At 43.7% G+C, this 21,400-nt stretch overlaps 1 protein-coding gene across 4 annotated transcripts in view; it reads left to right on the forward strand.

Annotated features, from left to right (window-relative positions):
- Positions 1-13,607, forward strand: part of NFAT5 (nuclear factor of activated T cells 5) — a 150,540-nt gene extending 136,933 nt beyond the window's left edge. For 3 of the 4 annotated variants that reach the window (XM_073308338.2, XM_073308337.2, XM_073308341.2), the window contains exon 14: positions 1,465-13,607. The gene's annotated coding sequence lies outside the window, so the exon portion shown is untranslated. The remainder of the gene's footprint in view (positions 1-1,464) is intronic. The other variant, XR_013634503.1, reaches the window with a different exon arrangement.
- The last annotated feature ends 7,793 nt before the right edge of the window (positions 13,608-21,400 follow it).

The raw sequence follows: 21,400 nt of genomic DNA on the forward strand, positions 1-21,400 counted from the left end.
GAGGAGGGGTGCGGACTGTGGGAAGGAGCTCAGGGCAGGGGGTTGGGGTGCAGGAAGGGTGCGGGGTGTGACGGGGCTCAGTGCAGGGTGTTGGGGTGCAGGATGGTTGTGTGGTGTGGCAGGGGGCTCGGGGCAGGGGGTTGGGGTGCAGGGTGTGACCAGGCTCAGGGCAGGGAGTTGGGAGCGGGGTGTAGGAGGAGTTCCGGCTCCAGTCCAGCGCCGCTTACCTAAAGTGGCTCCGGGGTGACAGCAGCATGCACTGGGGCCATGGCAGGCTCCCTGCCTGCCGTGGCCCCATGCGGTGTCGCTCCTGGAAGCAGCCGGCACCACGTCCCTGCGTGGCCCCTGGGGGAGGGGGGGCACAGGGCTCCATGCGCTGCCTTTGCCGCGCCTCCAGGTACCTCCCCTGAAGCTCCCATTGGCCGTGGTTCTCCATTCCCAGCCAATGGGAGCTGCGGGGGGCAGTGCCTGGAGGCAAGGGCAATGCATGGAGCCCTCTGCTGCCGAGTGTCGTTCCCTCCCCCTCCCCCCCCGGGTTGCAGGGACTCGGTGCCAGCCGCTTCTGAGAGCAGTGTGGGGCCTGTGGCACCATGGGCGGCAATCCCGTGGGCCAGATCCAAAGTCCTGAGGGGCCAGAGGTGGCCCGCTGGCCCCAGTTTGCCAACCCCTGGTATAATTTTTAATAGTCCAGTGTAGTGAGTATTGCTGTTCATCAAGAGATCAGAAGCTGTAGAAAATAATTGATCAAGTTTGGGTTTTGTTCTTGAATGGTCATTCGTTGGTCTGTCACCTGGCATTGTAGTCTAATCATTGTAATGGCAAAGGTAAGGTAAATGGGTCACTTTCAGCCTGACCTGGCATCTCTGAGAACTGTCACCAAATCTGGCTTTAGGTAAAACTTTTTGGGTTTATTGTGGATGCATTAGACGCCACTTCAGTCCATAGTCTTCAAAGCCCTTCCCATCGTGCTGAAGTAGTTCGCATGAGGGCCAGGCGTTGCAGGAAATGGTGTTTATTGAACAGGCACCACTTGCTGAATCATTGTTAGAACTGAGCCAATACAACAGCACGGAGCTAGGAAGTGTCTATTGCTGGAAGGTGCCTTTTCCCCCCACATCAGAGGTAAAGCTCTGCTCATGCATGAGTATTAAATATATATGGGCTCTTCAATTCAGGTATAGCCACACCGTCTGACTATATCCACCTTTTGTAATGATGTTCTGCCTCCCAGAAAAACCTGAAGTTTCAATTGCGTGCTGTGCTCTTCACTTTCTGAGCTAAACTGTTTCGTAATGATGTTGTAAACTGCAAGATAGTTGTCATATTCTGTCCCAAAGATGGCTGCATTTTGGCACTGGGTGTAGACTTGTTTCTGTAATTTGTAAAGAGCTTTCAAATGAAGGAGCTACATGAAAGATGAGACTTCACTAGTTATGCCTAACTCTGTTTTGTTTTTAATTTCAGAAATTCTGTGAAGGAAAAGATTTCCAAGATCCTCTCAGACCTTGTGGCTCTGGATTAGGGTGTATGGAGCTGAACTGTTCTGTTAAAGAATGGCCTGTACCCAAGCAAATATGTAAAACTTCACTCTCTTTTCTAAAGAGCACATTTGCTGCCTACTGCAGTGTCTAGCAATTGAGGCTATAATGATAGCATTTGAGACACCTGAAGCCAATAATGGCTGAAAAGCTGTGCTTTGTGTTACAGGGGGTGGAACTGGACTGTTAACCACCTTCCTAGGCCCCATTAGTTAATGGGCTGCTGTTTTAATTCAAAGCATGACTGCTCAGCTATTATTGTTAGAAAATAACACGTTATCATGTTTACTTTTTCTTTCTTCCCTTCCTCCTTCACAACACCTCTGTTGAGTAGGAAAGCTTGTGAAGCAGGAACATCATGTGCCCTAACTTGCATTGTGATTCATGGCATAGCTGTCAGTCAGTGAAGGAATTGCAGTTTTTCCAGTCGAGCTGAAGGACCATTGCAGGGGTGTGTTATTCGCAGCAGGTGGTGGTGATATATATAATATACAATCAGAAAATCTGCTACAACTCTAGGAGCAGCCAAAGAGATGTGGGTGCTTCCCATCTGAGGGTGTGATTAACAGGTTTTTTTCTGTACTGATGATTTTAGATATAAACTGCATAGAGTAAGAATTAGGTGGCTCTATCAAAATGAAGGGGAAAGTCACAGTAAATTGTGTTCTAAAATCCCTTGAACTGAAGAGCGCAATCTGCCTAGCTGAGGAAACAACTGCTTCATGCCTCTCACTGTTTTGGCATAGATTAGAACTTGAACATTATGCTTTCTCATGCCAGGCTGCCCTCTTTCATTCTTTCCATGCTCTTCATCCCTCCCCCTAATTTTATATTTGTTTCCTAAGCAAATACAAATATCCTGCTGGTTTTAGAAACTGAAGTAACTCTTAGGTGTCCAAGGCACCTCTCACTGTGGTAGCAAAGTGCCAAGCCAGTGGCTGCATCTTTATATGTCACCAGGGTTTGAGGGCGTGAGAAAATGCTGGTTTTGTCTCCATCCCCCAAACTTCCTGAATCCTAGAGAAACCCTACTTTTCCCTGTTGTTGCTGATATAAAGTCTTAAACTTTATCCCATATGGGTGCAAACAGCATGTTTTTTAATCATTCTTTAAAACATCACTTCAAGCTGAGCTGCTGCATCTTTGTAGCATTCTTGGTTCATTGCAGGTTTGAAGCATCCATTTTACTAGCAGTCCCCATGAGTTGTAGCCTCTCTGGGGTCATACATTAATTAAAAACAATTTACTCATGTTTTACAGTATCTAAGAATAACCCACTCTAGGCCATGCAGTTGTAGTGTGAGGCATGTGGATTCTTTCAGATGATCCGACTAGCTCAAGAGAGATGTGGTGCCTCACAATAACCTCAGGCAGACGTTTTCTTTAGTCTTTTCCCTCTCCTTCCTGTAGAAAGATGTTAATGCAGGTTAGAGCCAAACAGCTGTCATGCGTGGCTACTATGCCTTGGTGTAGCATAATTGGTATCCTGTCACTTTTCATTTTGGTTATTTTAAGTAATGGAGAGTATCCTGTAAATGGTTTTCAAGTTACCCTAGTCTGTTTACTGCGTGTTTTTTCTAACTTGTGCACCTAGTTGAGCCATGTAGAGATGTTCTTTGGTTTTAACGGTTTTTCCCGTGTGTCAAAATCTGTCACAATGTTCATTTTCTCTTTTTGTGTGTGTGTGTGTGTGTCTGTCTGTCTCTCTCTCTCTCTCTCTCTCATTGAGAGGCATTGAATTACGTTTTCAGTAGTAAGGCTTCTTGCCGATATGAAGGGAACTTTTCAGAAAGAGACCTGCTCTGGGTCATTTAATTTTGAATACAGTTTTCAATCGTTCAAGTTTTGGATGGTTTATATCTAATGTGTGTTTCATTTTTTTGGAAAGCTATATTTTGTATTTAGGAAATGGTATACTATTTTGCTATTTGTACTGAGTGAGTACAATGGCATAAATATAAAAATTTATATATATACATATATATAAAATATTCTTTTTGCCACACATTTTTGTGGTAAATTTGTGAGTTTGTCTGATGTTCTACCACAACGTGGCGTCTGATAATGGTGGGGGTGAGGGTGGGGTTTGTTATGTCTTTACTCAGTATTTAAGTACTTTTTGCAACATAAATAGTTTGTTCATCTTGGGCCATTCCATCTGGCAATGTATTGTTCCCGTTGGCTCTGGACAACTTCAGTGTGTGTTTGTGTCTGTCACACAGCAGTGGGATGTAGTAAGGAAACCCATTTAGACAACTGTCTGATGGGCTTTCATTCAGAATGAGCCATTCAGCTTTTACTCTGTCACTGTCTATTTAATATTTTATTAGCTCCTTTGTGTTGGATCTTTTAATTTATAATTACACTAAAATGTTTGAAATTATAATCATGTTAAAGAAAATTTTCTCGACTTCATAATGTCCAGAGCTGCTTTTTAGCTCTGAACCATACGCTTTTCTTCCGGTAATTTTTCTCCTGCTATGGAAAAAAGTAAAATAAAATCCTTTGTTATGGTTCAGGACATGAAAGAGCAGCCTGTCAGCACTGAATGAGCGCTGTCTGAGGATGAATAGAAGGGTTCTGCACAGCATCGGATTGAATACACCATCCTTTTGTAATCCGTTTGTAAGAAACTGGTGGCTTCTGCAAGAGCAGCTTGTTCACACTAAGTCCCAGAACGAGGATTTTTGGTGATACCTTGATGGCTGCGTAGGCCAACAGTGGGCAGAATGAGGTGATGAGGATGATAAACTGACTTGTGTGCTGTTTGTTTTGTTTTTTGTTCTTTTGAAGGAGAGCATCCTCATGATGAAATGTTGTTGGTCGGTGCCAAGAAACCAGGGACCAGTTCTTCATTTAATAAAATTGGTGTCCAAAATAGAACCTTTTACCAGGACTGCTACAATTCCCACTGTGGGGGGAATGTTTAAATGTGTGCATATTTTTAGATTGTTGATTACAAGGGCTGTGCTACCATATTCAAATAACGACATTATCTATATTTTCTTTTTTGTCAAATTTACTGTCTGTTTTAGGTCAATGTTAAATGTATAACATTTTGAACATGTGATTTGGTTACAAAAAGTATTTGTCTTCTGAATGAAGGGTTTGCTCAGTGGTTGACAAGTGCTCTTGCTGCTGCTTTCAAACAGCTGTTACAGAGGATAAAGAGAGAGGTTCAATGAGCCAGCAAAGGCCTAGGAAACCGCTTACAGAAGTTGTTTCATGGCAGAAGGACCTAAAAATAATGTGAACCACATCTTTGTTCCTTCAGAGCCCTGCTCAGGCACTGTTTTGATTTCAATAGTTGACATTTACTTTTGGAGCTTATCCTTTGTTTTTTCTTTTACCCCCAACTTATTTATTCCATAATATGTCTGCATCAGTATGGGTATTAGAGGAAAAGCACACAAAGTGGATTGCCTGTAGAGTTATTGAGAGGCAGGGGAATCAAATCCAGTTTGGTTTGAAAAGTTAGATATTATTTAAGGTAAATGAAAATATGTGCATCTTGAGTAGTCAAAAAATGACATTAACTATTACCCCTTGCTTATGATGAACATTACTTAAGAAGCCAGACTGCCAAAGATCAAATGTTAGGAGCATTATTGCAAAAGGAAATTTGCTTTCATATCTGTCAGGCCAATGTTCACCAATGGAAGTAGATGGTTTTATAGCTATACGTGCTGGATGGAAGCTGGAAAGCTGTAGAACTATATTTGTAGGGTGGATTTTCTGTGTAGTGTTTCTTTTTCATAGAACCATATTGTTATATGGGACCTCAAAGGTCATGTTGTCTAACCCTCTGCCAAGATGCAGGATTTGTTGTGACTAAACCGTCCAAGACAGATGCTATCCAGCCTCTTTTTGAAAACCTCCAGTGATGGAGATTCCATGCTTCCCTAGGCAGTTTGTTCCATTGTCCTACTGTCCTTACAGTTAAGAAGATTCTTGAGCTTTTCTCCTGCATGAACTCTCTATTAAACCACCTTTAATACAAAACACACACACACATTCTCTCCCTCAAACTAGGTTATATTCTCCAGGCTTAAGTCACTTCTCCATTAACTTCCCTGACTCTCCTAAACCCCATTTTTCTGATGTTGTGTCTACAGCATGTCTGATGTGTACTACACACCTGTTTCCTAATAACTGACTAATATCCAGGGAGATGCTCCCTGCTAGCTACCACGTCAGTATGTCTTCTACCTGTGTCATGTTGTCTCCATGTAAACAACACCCTTGTATAAAAAGAAACTGTTAAACTATTATTCCTTTAGTGATGAATAAAGTAGGTGGATAACACTTAGGCTGTAGAAAAAGTTAAGACAAGCATTAGCCAAACATTTCCTATGGCAGGAGATGATCATCATCGCTTTCCACTTCACAGGCCAGTCTACTTGTTGGCACTAATTGTCTTCTACTCTTTCAATGGTTATCCAAGCCAAATGCTCTACTATTATTTTCTTTGTCAACAAAATCAATTCAAGAAGTCATTTCAGCCTTGCTGGGCCAAAATAGACAGTTAACCACCAGGCCTTTTGTTTGGCTAATTTTACATTATTGTCAGTGTGCTCAGAGCCTGTGAATGGACACCTTTTTTTATTTATACTCAATTTAAATAAAAAATAAACAGGTTAGTGTCTGTCAATCTTGACAGCATACTTACACAGAACTGGCATGTCCAGTTGCACAGATGTACATTTTTCTAATCTACATAAGCCTTGAGTTTTCCAGTGCTCCTGCTATGACTTTGATTAGGGGACACTGTCCAAAAAGAAGTCTCATTCTGTTGCTCTGGTAAGATTTTTCATTCTCCAAGATTGTCCTTCCAAAGCCTTCAGAAAGGACAAACCACACAGGAGCTCAAATCCTTTCTCTGACGTAGCCGAAACAACCATATGAGCAGCAGGAAAGATGCTTTGTTATAAAATTTCTTCATTGGAATAAAGAAATTAAACACCCAAAAAGGTCAAACTTTTATAAATTATAGAAACAAGATGGGGGTGAGATCATCTTTTATTGGACCAATTTCTGTTGGTGAGAGAGACAAGCTTTTGAGCTACACAGAGCTGTTCTTCAGGTCTGGGAAAGGTACTTAGAGTGTCACTGCTAAAAACAGGACAAACAGATAGTTTAGCATAAGTAAGCTGACTTAGAACAAGGCTTCCTTAGCTCTTGTCCCCTAATACCCCTACCCTACCTGAGCTACATTGATGACATCTTCATCATCTGGACCCATGGAAAAGAAGCCCTTGAGGAATTCCACCATGATTTCAACAATTTCCATCCCACCATCAACCTCAGCCGAGACCAATCCACACAAGCAGTCCATTTCCTGGACACTACTGTGCTAATAAGCGATGGTCACATAAACACCACCCTATACTGGAAACCTACTGACCGCTATACTTACCTACATGCCTCCAGCTTCCATCCAGGACACACCACACGATCCATTGTCTACAGCCAAGCTCTAAGATACAACCGCATTTGCTCCAACCCCTCAGACAGAGACAAACACCTACAAGATCTCTATTGAGCATTCGTAAAACTACAATACGCATCTGCTGAAGTGAAAAAACATATTGACAGTGCCAGAAGAGTACCCAGAAGTCACCTACTACAGGACAGGCCCAACAAAGAATATAATAGAACGCCACTAGCTGTCACCTTCAGCCCCCAACTAAAACCTCTCCAACGCATCATCAAAGATTTACAACCTATCCTGAAAAATGATCCTTCACTCTCTCAGATATTGGGAGACAGACCAGTCCTTGCTTACAGACAGTCCCCCAACCTGAAGCAAATACTCTCCAGTAACCACACAACAAAAAAACTAACCCAGGAACCTATCCTTGCAACAAAGCCCGATGCCAACTCTGTCCACATATTTATTCAAGTGACTCCATCGTAGGACCTAATCCCATTAGCCACGCCATCAGGGGCTCGTTCACCCACACATCTACCAATGTGATATATGCCATCATGTGCCAGCAATGCCCCTCTGCCATGCACATTGGCCAAACCGGACAGTCTCTAGGCAAAAGAATAAATGGACACAAGTCTGACGTCAGGAATCATAACATTCAAAAACCGGTAGGAGAACACATCATCCTCTCTGGCCACTCAGTAAAAGATTTAAGGGTGGCAATTTTGCAACAGAAAAGCTTCAAAAACAGACTCCAACCAGAAACTGCAAAGCTTGAATTAATATGCAAACTAGGTACTATTAATTTGGGTTTGAATAGAGACTGGGAGTGGCTGGGTCATTACACATATTGAATCTATTTCCCCTTGTTAAGTATCCTCACACCTTCTTGTCAATTGTCTAAATGGGCCATCTTGATTATCACTACAAAAGTTTTTTTCTCCTGCTGATAATAGCTCATCTTAATTAGCCTCTTACAGTTTGTATGTCAACTTCCACCTTTTCTGTGTGTGTGTATAGCTTCTTACTATATAGAAGAAAAGGAGGACTTGTGGCACCTTAGAGACTAGTGCCACAAGTCCTCCTTTTCTTTTTGCGGATACAGACTAACACTGCTGCTACTCTGAAACCTTCTTACTATATGTTCCATTCTGTGCATCCGATGAAGTGGGCTGTAGCCCACAAAAGCTTATGCTCTAATAAATTTGTTAGTCTCTAAGGTGCCACAAGTCCTCCTGTTCTTTTTAGTGTAAGTAGTTATATATTCTAACGGGCCATTCAAGGTGAAGGGGCCCGTTAACACCCCTTTAGTCATAGGACAAAAAGGGGAGTTAGTGTGTTACAGATTGTTGTAATAAGCCATAAATCCAGTGTCTCTGTTAAGACCATGATTTTTAGTGTCCAGCAAAGTTATGTATTTAAGCTCCCAGGCTCATCTGTTTACAATGTGCAGATTTCCTTTGATGAGGACTGGTAGGCCTGGGAACTTAAATTCATAATTTTGCTGAGTGTTAATGGGCCACTTCACCTTGAATGGTCCCTTACACTACTTATGCTAAACTAGCTACTCAACCTTGTATTTAGCTGTGAAACTCTTGAGTTCTCTTCCCAGATCTGGGGAAGAGCTCTGTGTAGGTCAAAAGCTTGTCTCACCAACAGAAATTGGTCCAGTAAATATATTACCTCACCCACTTTGTCTCTCTCATATCCTGGGACTAATATGGCTACAATAACAATGCACAGAAGAAAAAGAAATTTAATTACAGAATTTTATTTTCAATTGTATCTCACACATTGCTCTATTACTTAACAATTATCAGGCTGTCTATTCAAACTATGTACCCATTTGCAGAGCTCTGTCTATACAAGTATTTATCTGAACAGTGGAAGCATCAAGCATGGTGAGGAATTGCTTAGTGTTCTCTGAACTTGGAACTGTAGGTTGAAAGTGAGAAAAGGGAAATTTAATCTGACCACTGGGAGAAGAAAGAATTATCCCAGTGAGAGATCTGTTTCTGTGGAATAGTCTTGCAAAGAGAGTGGTGGAAGACCCATTATTTGAGATGTTTAAAAGCTAGCTGGATTGATAGTCAAGAGCATATTGTAAGGCTCTTGAGTGTAGAATTTTGATGAGTCTTTTGGGACAGATCTTGATAATTCTACATGCAAAAATATTCACCCTTGCAGTTCTGGTAATGGTGTGTGCAAACCGTCAGTTATGTGTGCAAATGTATACATTTGTGTACAAATAGTTGCCTACTAAGAGCCAGACTTCATGAACTCTTTACTTGATATGTGATATACACTACTTAGAGACAATAAAAGATACGGCACAGCAGAGAAAATCTGGGGAAAATGTACATATAAAATTCTCCAATTTAGTCTGTGCTTTTGAGAGAGAATGTAGAAAAGTCTTTTTTCCCTTATATAATTTCTTGTATATATGTAAATATATTGTGCATAAAAATCCTTGACTTGTACATATGTATATAGTTGGAATCAGATGATATGCCAAAGAGACAAGGTGGGTGAGGTCATATCTTTTATTGGACAAACTTCCGTTGTTGGACAATAAAAGAAGAAGCTGGTCCAATAAAAGAGATTACCTCATCACACCACCTTGTGTGTCTCATATCCTGGGACCAACATGCTGACAACAACACTGCAAACCATCACTATACCATTGAGTTTATTATATAAATGCATAAAGACTGTTATAGTAACGTTTTTATAACTTTCAAAGAACATAGTTGTCCTTAGTGTGCACTTGTTTCTCTAACTCTCTTCAATAGATCAGTAATAGCTATATAAATGTGTAAATACTGTATGAGTGGGGAGGGATTAGTAGTGTAATAATAAGTATTATCCCAGAAATATGTACTTTTCAGCAATTCACTAAAATCCATGGGATTAAGGTGAAATGACTGTTTGAAACATCCCTGTGCTTTTCTATTTTTCTATAGAGTTTTATTAACCTTTAGTGAATTTGATGTTTTGTGAAATGTGCAAACTGGCAGGCCAGGAAATCGCAGTCCCCTGGATGGGTTCAGCAAGGGCAACAGCAGTACGTTTCCCACACACTTCTCTTTGCCAATTTGCCTCACTCCTTTTCAGGAGGGGCCACTTCTCAGGACTCAGTTTCCCAGGCTTCTCAGCAGAGGCTACCAGATAGTGCCAAGGACACCCTGGTGGGGTTTGTGGTAGGGACTAGCTAGGAGCTGGACTGATAAAAGTAATCCACTTTCAACAGGGGTTACCAAACGTCTGTCAAATGGCAAAGATTTTTACCCCATTACTGAGCGGGACTGGGCTTAAACCAAGGACCTAGACCTACCTGTGTAGCGCCTTCCGGTTCTACTTTTTCTGATTTTTTTTGCACCTAAGGAAAGGTGATCAAAAACCAAGGGTTGCTGAATTTTGTTATAAGGTTTTAACCAATAAGGTTTAATTATTGAAGCAGTCTGACGAGTAAGTTCTCCCCAGTGGTATCTTGCTGTATGGGGAGCACTGGACTTGCCAGTACTTACTTGTTGAAGACTTAGGAAGAGATTAAACTCTTAACGGGAATGTCGGTTCTTGACAGAAATGAAGAGCAATGTATTTTGCTCCCACAGCTTTTCCTGGTGCATTCTAATTTGACAGTCAGTTAATCCCCAGACATTACGATTCTGGCATGTTTGATTCAAACCACCTCTGCTCGCTCCCTTGCAGTGTCCAAGACCGATGCCCTGACTTCCCTCTTTTCCCTTAATGCTGAGCACTTACCTGGTCCTGACCTTCCTCCTGCTGTACCTTAGAAACACTCCCTTCCGCAGTTGTGCTCCTCCTGGCTGGGAAATTGTCCCACAAAATGCACATCTCATTCAAACCAGCATAAGCATATCAGTGCTCTTCCTTCCAGCTGCTGAATTCTCATTCATCCTCCCTTGACAAGTGCTTGGTTCAGATGCCTAACAGCTGTGAAACCCAGCCACCAGACTTGTTCTGGTCTCCAAGCCAGGAGAGGGACAGATCCTCAGCTGGTGCAAATTGGCATAGCATCATTGAAGTCCTTGGAGCCAGAGGAATTTACAGTAGCTTAGGGTCTGGTCCAGAGTGTCCACTTCCTGCGTGTGCTCCATCTAGGCAGGAGGTAGTATTCTGAGCAGGTTAGTCCTATGTGGTGTTAGTCCCATTTCAGGGAAAAAATGAGCATTTCTGGATGTTATGGGATTGGGATCATGCCCCTGTGTCCTATTAAAAGGACCATTACCAACCTGAAGCTTTTCTGTGCTGATTACTATTTGATATAAAGAGTTTTTGAGGTTTGTCCCCATACAGCTCACTGTTTTTAATGGGTAAGCTCCAAAAGCTTCAAATTAGAGCCTTCTACCTCTGTTGTTGTTCTCTGCATAAACTCAACATGCTTGTGTCCTTTCTTTCTGGAGTGGTTTATCTGCCTTTCTGCCATGTTTTTGTTGGAGTGCACAGATCACCACTGAGCTATCTTTTCTGTTGTCCTGCAATGTGAAAGTAGCACCAGATATTCCTTTTGTGCATTTCTGTGTATATGGCTTTTGTAGTTGGGATCTTCAGAGCACTGATACCAGGTGTTTTCAGTTTATTCTATGAGGGGAGATTTCATTTGCATCTATGTTTTTAGCTATCCTGTGATAACTTGTTGAATATTAAAATAAAAATAAATATTTTGCTTCTATTGGGACATTTGTATACTCGCAACTATATTTCTGTAAACAGCTGCAGTCAAGAATAAAACATTGAAAGTTTTCATTTTGCAGCGTGAACTCCTGTCATGTTCTTTCAAAGGCAGCTTCTCTCGTGTCCCAGTGAAAAAAGCAGCTACTGTAAGTACTTAATAAATTTGGCTGGCTGGTGATGGTAGCCTTATGGCTTGGTGCTGACACAGGGGAGACTGAGTCCAGGCTGGTATCCTGCTCAGGCACCCTTGTAGGAATTGTTACACAAGCAAATACTCTTTGCAGCTTTCCCAGGGGTTTTAGTGATTCCTTTTGACCTCATAACTGGTTCTCCCAACTCCAGAGTGGTCTTACAGAGGCAGAAATCTCCTTGCTGCTCGGGCCATGGCATTTGCATTTATAGGGTCATGAAAATTGCTATATTAATCTGGTCCAGTATCCTCTTTGACAGTGTCCAATACCAGATGTTTAAGAGGAAGGTGCAAGAAACCTCCATAGTGGACAACTATGGTTAATCTGTCTATAGGGTAATTCTTAAGTAATTCTAAGATGGTTAGCTAGATGTCAATTCTGGACAAGGTGATACAGGATTCAACTGATTAGGAATTAAAGGCTAGGAGTGTAATTTCTGACATCAACATGATTTTATTGAAAATAGGTCTCGTCAAACAAATCTGATCTAACTCTTTGAGGTAACCAGTTTGGTTGATAACGGCACCTGCACAGAGGTAAAGTGGTTATGCTTTTGTAAGGTGTTTGACTTAATACCACACAACAGTCTGATGAAAACATTAGCACGATGAACTGGATGAAGAGCTGGCTAGCGACAGGTATCAGCAAGCAGCTGTCCGCAGGGCATTGCCATTGAACCGGGGAGTTTCCAGTGGGGTCCAGGAGGGATCGGCTCTGGGATGAGGCTCTCCAACGTTTCCAACAATGACCCAGAAGAAACAGACGCTCACGGCTGATGATGTTTGCAGGTGACCCAGATTGTCAGAGTGGTAAATAGTGTTGAAGACAGGGCAGTCATACCTAGCTATCTGGATTATTTCGCAATCTGGGTCCATTCAAACTGTGTTTTTAATACAGCCACTTGCACATTTATAAATCTAGGACTGTGGTTTTTAACCTTTTTTCGTTTGTGGACCCCTAAAAAATTTCAAACGGCAGTGCAGACCCCTTTGGGAATCTCAGACATCGTCTACAGACCCCCGGGGTCCACAGGCTATAGGTTGAAAACCACTCTTCTATGGTAAGTACAGCCTTTCACAGACTCCTTAGACATAGTCTGTGGAACCCCATGTGTCCACGGACCAAAGGTTGAAAACCACTGATCTAGGAACAAGGAATGCAGGACGTACCAACAGAATGGAGGCCTGTAGCCTAGAAAGCAGTGACTGAAAGGATTTAGGATTCACGAGGTATGTCTACACTACAGTTAGACACCCGCAGCTGACCTGTGCCAGCTGACTGGAGCTCACGGGGCTGTTTAATTGCAGTGTCAATGTCTGAGCTCAGGCTGGAGTCCAGGCTCTAAGTCCCAGCACTTGGGCTGCAGCCTGAGCCCAGAAGTCTACAGTACAGTTAAACAGCCCCACAGCCTGAGCCCTGTAAGCCTGAGACAGGTGTGCATATCTAATTCCAGTGTAGGCATACCCATAGTGGACAAGCAACTGACCAGGAAGCTCCCAGTCTGGTGCTGTGGCAAAAAGGGTTAATGTGATCCTTAGATGTATAAACAGGGAATAGTGATTAGGAAGGTGATTTAACCTGTGAAAATGGCATTAGTGAGACCAATATTCTAATGCTGTGTACAGTTCTGGCGTCCACATTTTAAAAAGGCTGTTGGAAAATTGGAGAGGGCGTAGAAAAGAGCCACACAAAAAATGACTGAAGGGCTGAAGAAAATGCCTTGCAGTGAGAGGCTTAGAGCTCGGTATGTTTAGCTTGTCAAAAAGAAGATTGAGAGGTGAATTGATTAGTGTCTAAGAACCTTATTAGAGAAAATACCAGGTACTTAAGGGCCGCTTAATATAATAGTGAGAAGCAGACCAAGAACCAATGTCTGGATGCTGAAGCCAGACAAATTCAAATTACAGATAAGGCACAATTTTTTAATGGTGAGGGTGATTAGCCACTGCAACAAACTCCCAAGAGAAATGGTGGATTCACCCTCTTGATGTCGTCCATTGAGACCAGACGCCTTTCTGGAGGTGAGGCTTTAGCCAAACACAAGTTACTGAGCTCAATATGGGGTAACTGGGTGAAAAGTAATGGCCTGTGTTATACAGGAGGGCACATGAAACAATCTGATGGTTCCTTCCGGCCTTCAACGTCGTGAGCTATGCTGCCTACTGCAGTGTTACCACACCCTTCCAAAATGAGTCTGGACCCCCAGTATTATTTTGAAAAAGGGGAGGTTGCCTTTTGATTTCAGAGCCTTCAGGGTTCACTCAAGTCACATTTTCAAGTTTTCCTCTGCATCCATGAGGAACAGAAATTTACCTTTTTAAATAACAAAAACTGAGATTCTCAATTATAGGATTCTACAAGCTGGATTAAAAAGCACAAAATATTGCTAGATTCATGATAAAATTGCAGGAGTTGACAATCCTGCTAGTGATTGATTTAGCCTTTTACCCAGAAACATGAGGTTTAGAACTTCTATAAAATTGTCCTCCGTAATGTAATTGTATGTTTCCATGTTAGCCATAGAAACTTCTGATCTTTTGTAGAATCCTTTTAAGCCCTTGACGTCAATGATACATTACGGCAAGGAGTTCCACAGGTTGATTATTCATGGTAGGGTTGGGAGGGAAAGTGTTTCCTTTTATCAGTGGTATTAACTTGCTGCCTTTCACTTTGACTGAGTATCCCTTGTTCCCGTATTTTGAACGGGTGAACATGAGACCCTGACTGACTGTCTAACCATTCATGCTTTTGTTATGTAATCCTTCTGCCAGGGGTATTCCTTCCACAAGTGTCTGCATACATTTGTCAACACTGGGCAGAATGATAGCAGATGAAATTCAATCACCTCGTTTTGCTAGGTCTCTCCAGAGTTCCTCAGTCTCCTCTAGTCTTGATTAACCTAAATAACTGTATCATCTGTAAAGCATCTGGCTAGGGGGTACACAAGTTCTTCACCAAGCCCAAGAACTGTCTTCACAGCACCAGCTTGGAGAGGGGAGCCTACAACTCAAGATGTCTACATTGGTCAGCAGCTGTCAGCTTGGCCCCATGTGGATTTGAATTGTCTTTACTTTGCAATCTCAAAGGATGTATTTAATCCATAGTGCACACAATAAGATTTCAATTGCTACCTTGAAATACCATGAGACAGGAAGCTCTCGTGTTGACAAGCTGGAATGTTGGACTAAAAGAACTGGGTTTTCTTTTAAAATCATTGGAAATCTGAGATTTTCCAGTGTCTTGTAAGATGGGTTGTGGTTTTGATTTGGGGTATTTCAAACCATTTAGTGATTAGATTAACCAAACTAGAAGCACTTTCCCTTAGATAAGGTTGAAGCTCTAAGACTGAGTGTTTTTCAAAAGGTGAAGTCTGTTGATGCAGAATAAGGAACTGTCCCCTTCCCCTGGTGGGAGGAACACACAACACTATTAAAGGGAGATGCTGAAACGTTAAAAAATGCTTTGTAGATCCTTCTTCCTATATATAATTCATAGTTAAAATGTTCTCACTAATCACGTCATCATCCTTGAAATGAGTAAAATGAACAATTTTATGCTAAAGCTTTTCTTACCACTGCAGTCATTAAAGCAGTTCAAGAAAAGTACTTCTGAAGTTAGGGCTGCTGGCCAGTGGCATAACACAGCCCCAGAGGGTCCTCATGCAAGAACATGTTAGGGGCCCCCTTCCCAATTCTGAAATCTGCCCACCTCCAATTCCCACACTGCCCCAATCTAGCCCGCGTCCTCTAGTGGCTGCCTAGGTCCTCCCAGCCCTGCCACCAAGCCCCTTACTCCCACATATTCAATATTTTGCATAGTGTGACTGATGTCTGTAACTCCCCCCAACCCTCCCCAAAAAAACCCAAACTCCAGATTCATGAGGCGACTTTGGAAGAAACTGGCATGGCCTTAACTGGGTGAAAGGGCTTAAAATAATGTTACCGAACATTCAATATGAAAGAAATCCTATAAAAACAGATTATTTTAAAAAACCAATCACAACATCCATCCAGCAGCAACATTAAAAATAAACTTAATTATCAGCTTTATCACCTCTGTCATAATAGTAAAGGGAAGGGTAAACACGTTTAAATCCCTCCTGGCCAGAGGAAAAATCGTTTCATCTGTAAAGGGTTAAGAAGCTAAGATAACCTCGCTGGCACCTGACCAAAATGACCAATGAGGAGACAAAATACTTTCAAAGCTGGGGGCAGGGCGGGGGGAGGAGAAACAAAGGTTCTCTCTGTCTGTGTGTTGCTTTTGCCGGGACCAGAGCAGGAATGCAGGTCAGAACTCCTGTAAAGAGTCCGTAAGCAATCTAGTTAGATATGCGTTAGATTCTGTTTTGTTTAAATGGCTGATAAAATAAGTTGTGCTGAATGGAATGTATATTCCGGTTTTTGTGTCTTTTTGTAACTTAAGGTTTTGCTGAGAGGGATTCTCTGTTTTGAATCTGATTACCCTGTAAGGTATTTACCATCCTGATTTTACAGAGGTGATTCTTTTTCTTTAATTAAAATTCTTCTTTTAAGAACCTGATTGCTTTTTCATTGTTCTTAAGATCCAGGGGTTTGGATCTGTGTTCAGCTTTGCAAATTGGTGAGGATTTTAATCAAGCCAGGAGAGGGGGTGTAGGGCTTGGGGGGATTTTGGGGAGAAAGACGTTTCCAAGCCGGCTCTTTCCCTGTTATTTTTGTTAGACACTTGGTGGTGGCAGCAATAAGGTCCAGGGACAAAAGGTAAAATAGTTTGTACCTTGGGGAAGTTTTAACCTAAGCTGGTAAAAATAAGCTTAGGGGGGTTTTCATGCAGGTCCCCACATCTGTACCCCAGAGTTCAGAGTGGGGAAGGAACCTTGACAACCTCCAATTTCTTCTCCAAACAAGGCATTTACAGTCATCTTTCCCTTTTGGAATCGGGCTGTAAATCAAACAGCTTATCTCTAGAATCTTTATCTTGATAAAGAAGTTCCTATCGAGGTGAAACACGCTTGAAACATAACATTTTAAATTGTATGCAAGGTCTGTATTCCCACTTACACTGTTTGTCTCAGAGGTTATGAGTCAAAGTTAAACTCGTTAAAATATGTATATACATTTATTTTTCAGTTCATCCCATTTTGACCCAGCTTTTCTCAAAGAGCTCGGTTGTTTTTCTAATATAAATGGTAAATCGTTCAATTTCTCAATTCTTGATTCTGACCCGCCACAGTTCTGTAGCTGACATTTGTTTCACAACCCTAGTGATGAAGTAGATTTATTAGCTGTAGCCACAAGAATTCTAAACTAGTATGTCAGTTTCATTTCAGTAAATCAGGTCGCTTTCCTAACCCCACGGTAATAGGAATTTGGGGGATATACCCTGGAAATGACTCTGGTATCAATTCTCTATCTGACTAGGTGCTTTTCATTGTGGAATAATCCCAGATGGTAGGAAAATGATGCCCTAAACGATGGGATCCTCTCCAGCATTCTGCTGCAAATTTCTTTCATTCTGCAGGGACTGGTGGCTGAAAATAGCTACTAATCCTTTTGCACTGGCACTGTCCCCATAAAGGGGAACTTGCAAAGCTCCCAGTGACTCATACCATGGCCTTCCAGTGCCACTTTAAAAACACATCTAGCTGCACTGATCTCAGAACCCATCACTATCTAGCCCTTCTCCTCCTGTCCCTTCCCTTTCTTGAGTGCCTTGCCGCTTCCAGGACTTGACACACAAAGTGCTTGCCCTCTCAGCTGAATATGTAAATATTGTAGGGGGTAGAATAATGTTATGGGGCTTCTTTTCTCCTCTTTTACATTGCCAGGTAGCTTTAAAGAATAGAGTCCCTGTGTTTGGCCTTCAGCCATGATCTCCAGGTGAGACTTATGAGAAGTGTTGTGCACTTTGTAGCTTATTCCTTGGTTTTCAGGCCCTGCAAGGGCTGCTGCTGAGCGTGTTGGAAACTGACAATCCACAGTCTCTGTGTTCTCTCTCTCTGTCTCTCTCTCTCTCTTATACCACCATGGGTTCTTGGATGGGCACCAACAAGCCCTATGCTTGGTTCGTTCCTGTCCTCACAGGAGAGGCTCAGGTCATTTGTCAGTTTTGGAGCTGCTGACTTCTTTCACTGGACATTTCCCATCGCTACAGAGTCATCCCAGTACTTCAAGCTCTTGTTCCTCCATGAAAGTCCCTGGTGTTGCTTTCAGGCAGGCTCCTCCTCCTGGCGCTGGAGTGGCACTGAGGAGCTCTGGCAATGAGTCTACGCTGCAAGGCTGCCTGTAGCAGGGCCTTTGAGCGGAGTGTCAAGTGATCCAAATGGAACTCTCAAAAGCTGCGCTGTGCTCACTGCTTGGTACTTGGTCTGTGACTTGCTGTGACTCTGAATACCTGTAAAATGGGCTATGACTTACCTGTGTCCTGAGGGTCCTGTGACCTGCCATTTTGTAATATTTGTAAAGTGCTGCAGAAGGACACAATCATTCAACTCTCCTGCTGCAGTCATGGAGCAAGGGAGCAGTGGGAAGTTTGCATTAACCCCCTGGGGCCACTGCAGCGTCTGAATAAGTGCTCATGCAGGGAGGCAGACGAGCGGCCGTGGGTGCTGTGGCCCCTCCTTTCTCTGCTGCAAGTCTCAGTACTGCAGCAGCAGCCACAACTTAGGGTCTGGAAGAAGCTGTGCAGGGGGAAAGGATTCGATTCTCCTTTCTCCAGAGAAAAGTCGGACCTTTGTTCTTGTTGCATTATCGCCCCCAGAAGCATGTGGCATCTCAGGTCTCTATTCCCTCGGGGTCTGGTGCTTGGGTTTATTTTGGATGAGCCTGGTGATTTACCTCATCTGCAGTCCAGTTTCATGGGCCTTTTGATTTGTTAAAGAAAAATGCCCCCCTGGCCTTCAATGATTTGGAAACTAAGGAAAATCCCTGAGCGAGCTGTGGCCTCTGTCACCTTGGAAAGAGCCGAAGTGCCTCAAGTGTCCAGCATTTCCTGCTTTTCCAGGGCTGTGTCCACCAGCCACCCCCACGCTGCCAGCCATTCTGCATGGGTGACAAGACAGCCTCATTCCACCAGTGGGTTCCACATGTAACAAAACCTGCCCTTGGTGGGATGAATAGCAGCACGTGGCACTGTCAGAGGCACAGGACTAACTCAGGAGCCAGAGTGCTGCACCTCTGGTTGCTTTTGTTTATGCTGGGTAAAATTTTCAAACAAACTAAGACCAGAGAAAATAGAGCAGTGGAGTGAGTCTGCCCCCCTGCAGGCACATTGCAGCAGGGATTGCTCAGACATTAAACTAACACCATATTTGATTTTGTCCAGGAAACAGCAAGAGTGAGAGTCAGAGGATGCATCTGCAGTACGTCATGTGCAATTCACAACTAAGTTGGGGTTTAACCGATTGTTCTGAGTGCCCGGGGGGGGGAGACCAAGGGACACAGCCCTTTTCCTGTTGGCTGGGCAGGACTGTCTCCCCCACGCATGTGCTGAGTGCTCAGGATACTGTCTGGAGCAGGCAGGGAGTTAGTCAGAAGCTTTAGCCCTCTACAGTGAAGAGGGCCGGGAGGGTTTTGTACTAACAAAACCTTGAAACAACCAACCCCTGTATCATAAGTGCTCCAGCCTGCAACCCTCTGACTGTTCATTCCTCACTGGGACCAGTTAGTGCTGAATCAAATGTTTGCAGTTCACCACAATTAAGCAGATTTATACAGAATTTATATGAACGTAGTGAGGACTCAGGCAGAGCCCTGAAGGGGGCAGTGCTAGGTTCAGATCATCTTTGCTGTCAGGTGCCTCTCCCCTCCCCCCCTTTTTGATCAAAGGCTGGGTATTCCCTGAGATGTGCCTCTCCTCCCATCGTGTACAGTTGCAGGTTGGGTGGGGTAAAGGGGCCTTTTTTCAAGTTCAGTCAACTGCCATCTCTAACTCTATCAAACTCGGTCTCTGAGTGGGGAAGAAAAGGTTCCTTTGGGTCCACTGGGATTAGAATATTGAATGCAAAAGAAAATATCCTACCAAGGCCACATGTGGCTACTGGGGCTGGGAAAAGCCAGCCAGGCCCCGCTCTGAGCTGACATGCAGAAAGAGAGAACTTGCTTTGTGCCAGCCGCACTGCGAGTTTGGTCAGACTTTTTCCTCTAGCTGGTCGGCTGAGCCCTGGGGTCTGTTCTCCCTCACTGCCCTCCTAGCTACTCCACACACACACACCAGCCACTTGTCTCCTATTGCTCATTTGCAGAGTGAACTGATTCTCGGGTGCAGAGTCAAAGCTCTGCCAATGCAGGGGGAGAACATTTCACGCAGCTACTCCTGTTAGAGCCTAAAAACCCACCAGCGGTTTCCTGGGACGTCACTCTGAGGACCCCAAGAGCCCTCACCTGTAGGTTTCTCCCAAGTTGAATGGCTGCCACCAGTGAATCACTATAGCAATGGCTGCGTTACTGCTCCCTTCTCTTCTATCCATGCTGCAGCTCCGACCAACCAACAGCTGGCATGTGCCATCTAGTGGCTCAACCCTAAACCTCTCCTAGCTGCCCAGCTGTGCTGGGCTCCTTCAGAGCCAGAGGTGGCAGCAGCAGTGGCTGCTCCCTTCTTTCAACAGTTCCCAAAAGGAAGGGCCCAGCACATAGGTGCCTGTTGGAATGCAGCCCAGGCCATTCTGCCTGTTGTTCTGCACATGGAGAGCGCCTTGCTGACAGCACACCCACCTGGCTGCAGGACCTGCACACCTTGTGTGTCATCTCCCTGGGCCTCACTTCCAAATCCAGTGAGGGAAGCCTCCGGGGATAGGGCAAATAGACCCTCATTTATTTTAGAAGTGAAGGAAAATCTGGATTGCAGTTGAGGACCTTAGGACTACCTGCCAAGTGATTGCAGGCTAGTCTCTTAGAAGCCAGGCTCTCGGGGTGTGGCTATGGCACGCTAGCTCCTGGATGGGAGAGTCTGAGGGTCCAGTAGTCAGGGTGGCCTGTCCTTGTAGAGCAGAGCTGCACAGTGTGCTCTCTAAGGCACATCAGAACATTCCAGTCTGTGTAGGAGTGATGCGAGGATAATTTCAAACCTTGCGCTGGCTCCGAGGGAAGCTGTGTCCCTTTGGCTAAGAATCAGACCACCAAGGCCACGGAAGTATGCTCCTCTAATGTAAAAGGAGTGACCCTTCTCCCACTAGCAAATTCTAAATGTGGGCAAGGGATACACTCCACTTCTTTTACCAGTCCAAAGAGCAGGCTTGAAGTGGCTCAATGGCTTCTTCAACATATCATGATTAAAGGGGGAATCTCCTCATCACTCATCCATGAAACTTAATTGTGCCAAGAGATTTGCAAGCATAATACCTGCATATTACCATAGCCCAGGGCTACTGATGATCAGGTTTGCACTGATACATATGCACTTACAGGACTGCACCCTCCTCCTGGCCTGGCCACTGCCCAAAGGGGTCTGCGAAATAGCTTTTGGCACTGACCTCAGACCCTACCAAATGTGAGGCCTTACCCAGGAAGAGACAGGGCCAGCAGTGCCAGTCCTCTTCCTGAGGTTCAGCCTAGTGGTTAAACAAA

The sequence above is a fragment of the Lepidochelys kempii genome, chromosome 12 (assembly GCF_965140285.1).
Source record: "Lepidochelys kempii isolate rLepKem1 chromosome 12, rLepKem1.hap1, whole genome shotgun sequence".
Classification (NCBI taxonomy): Eukaryota; Metazoa; Chordata; order Testudines; family Cheloniidae; genus Lepidochelys; species Lepidochelys kempii.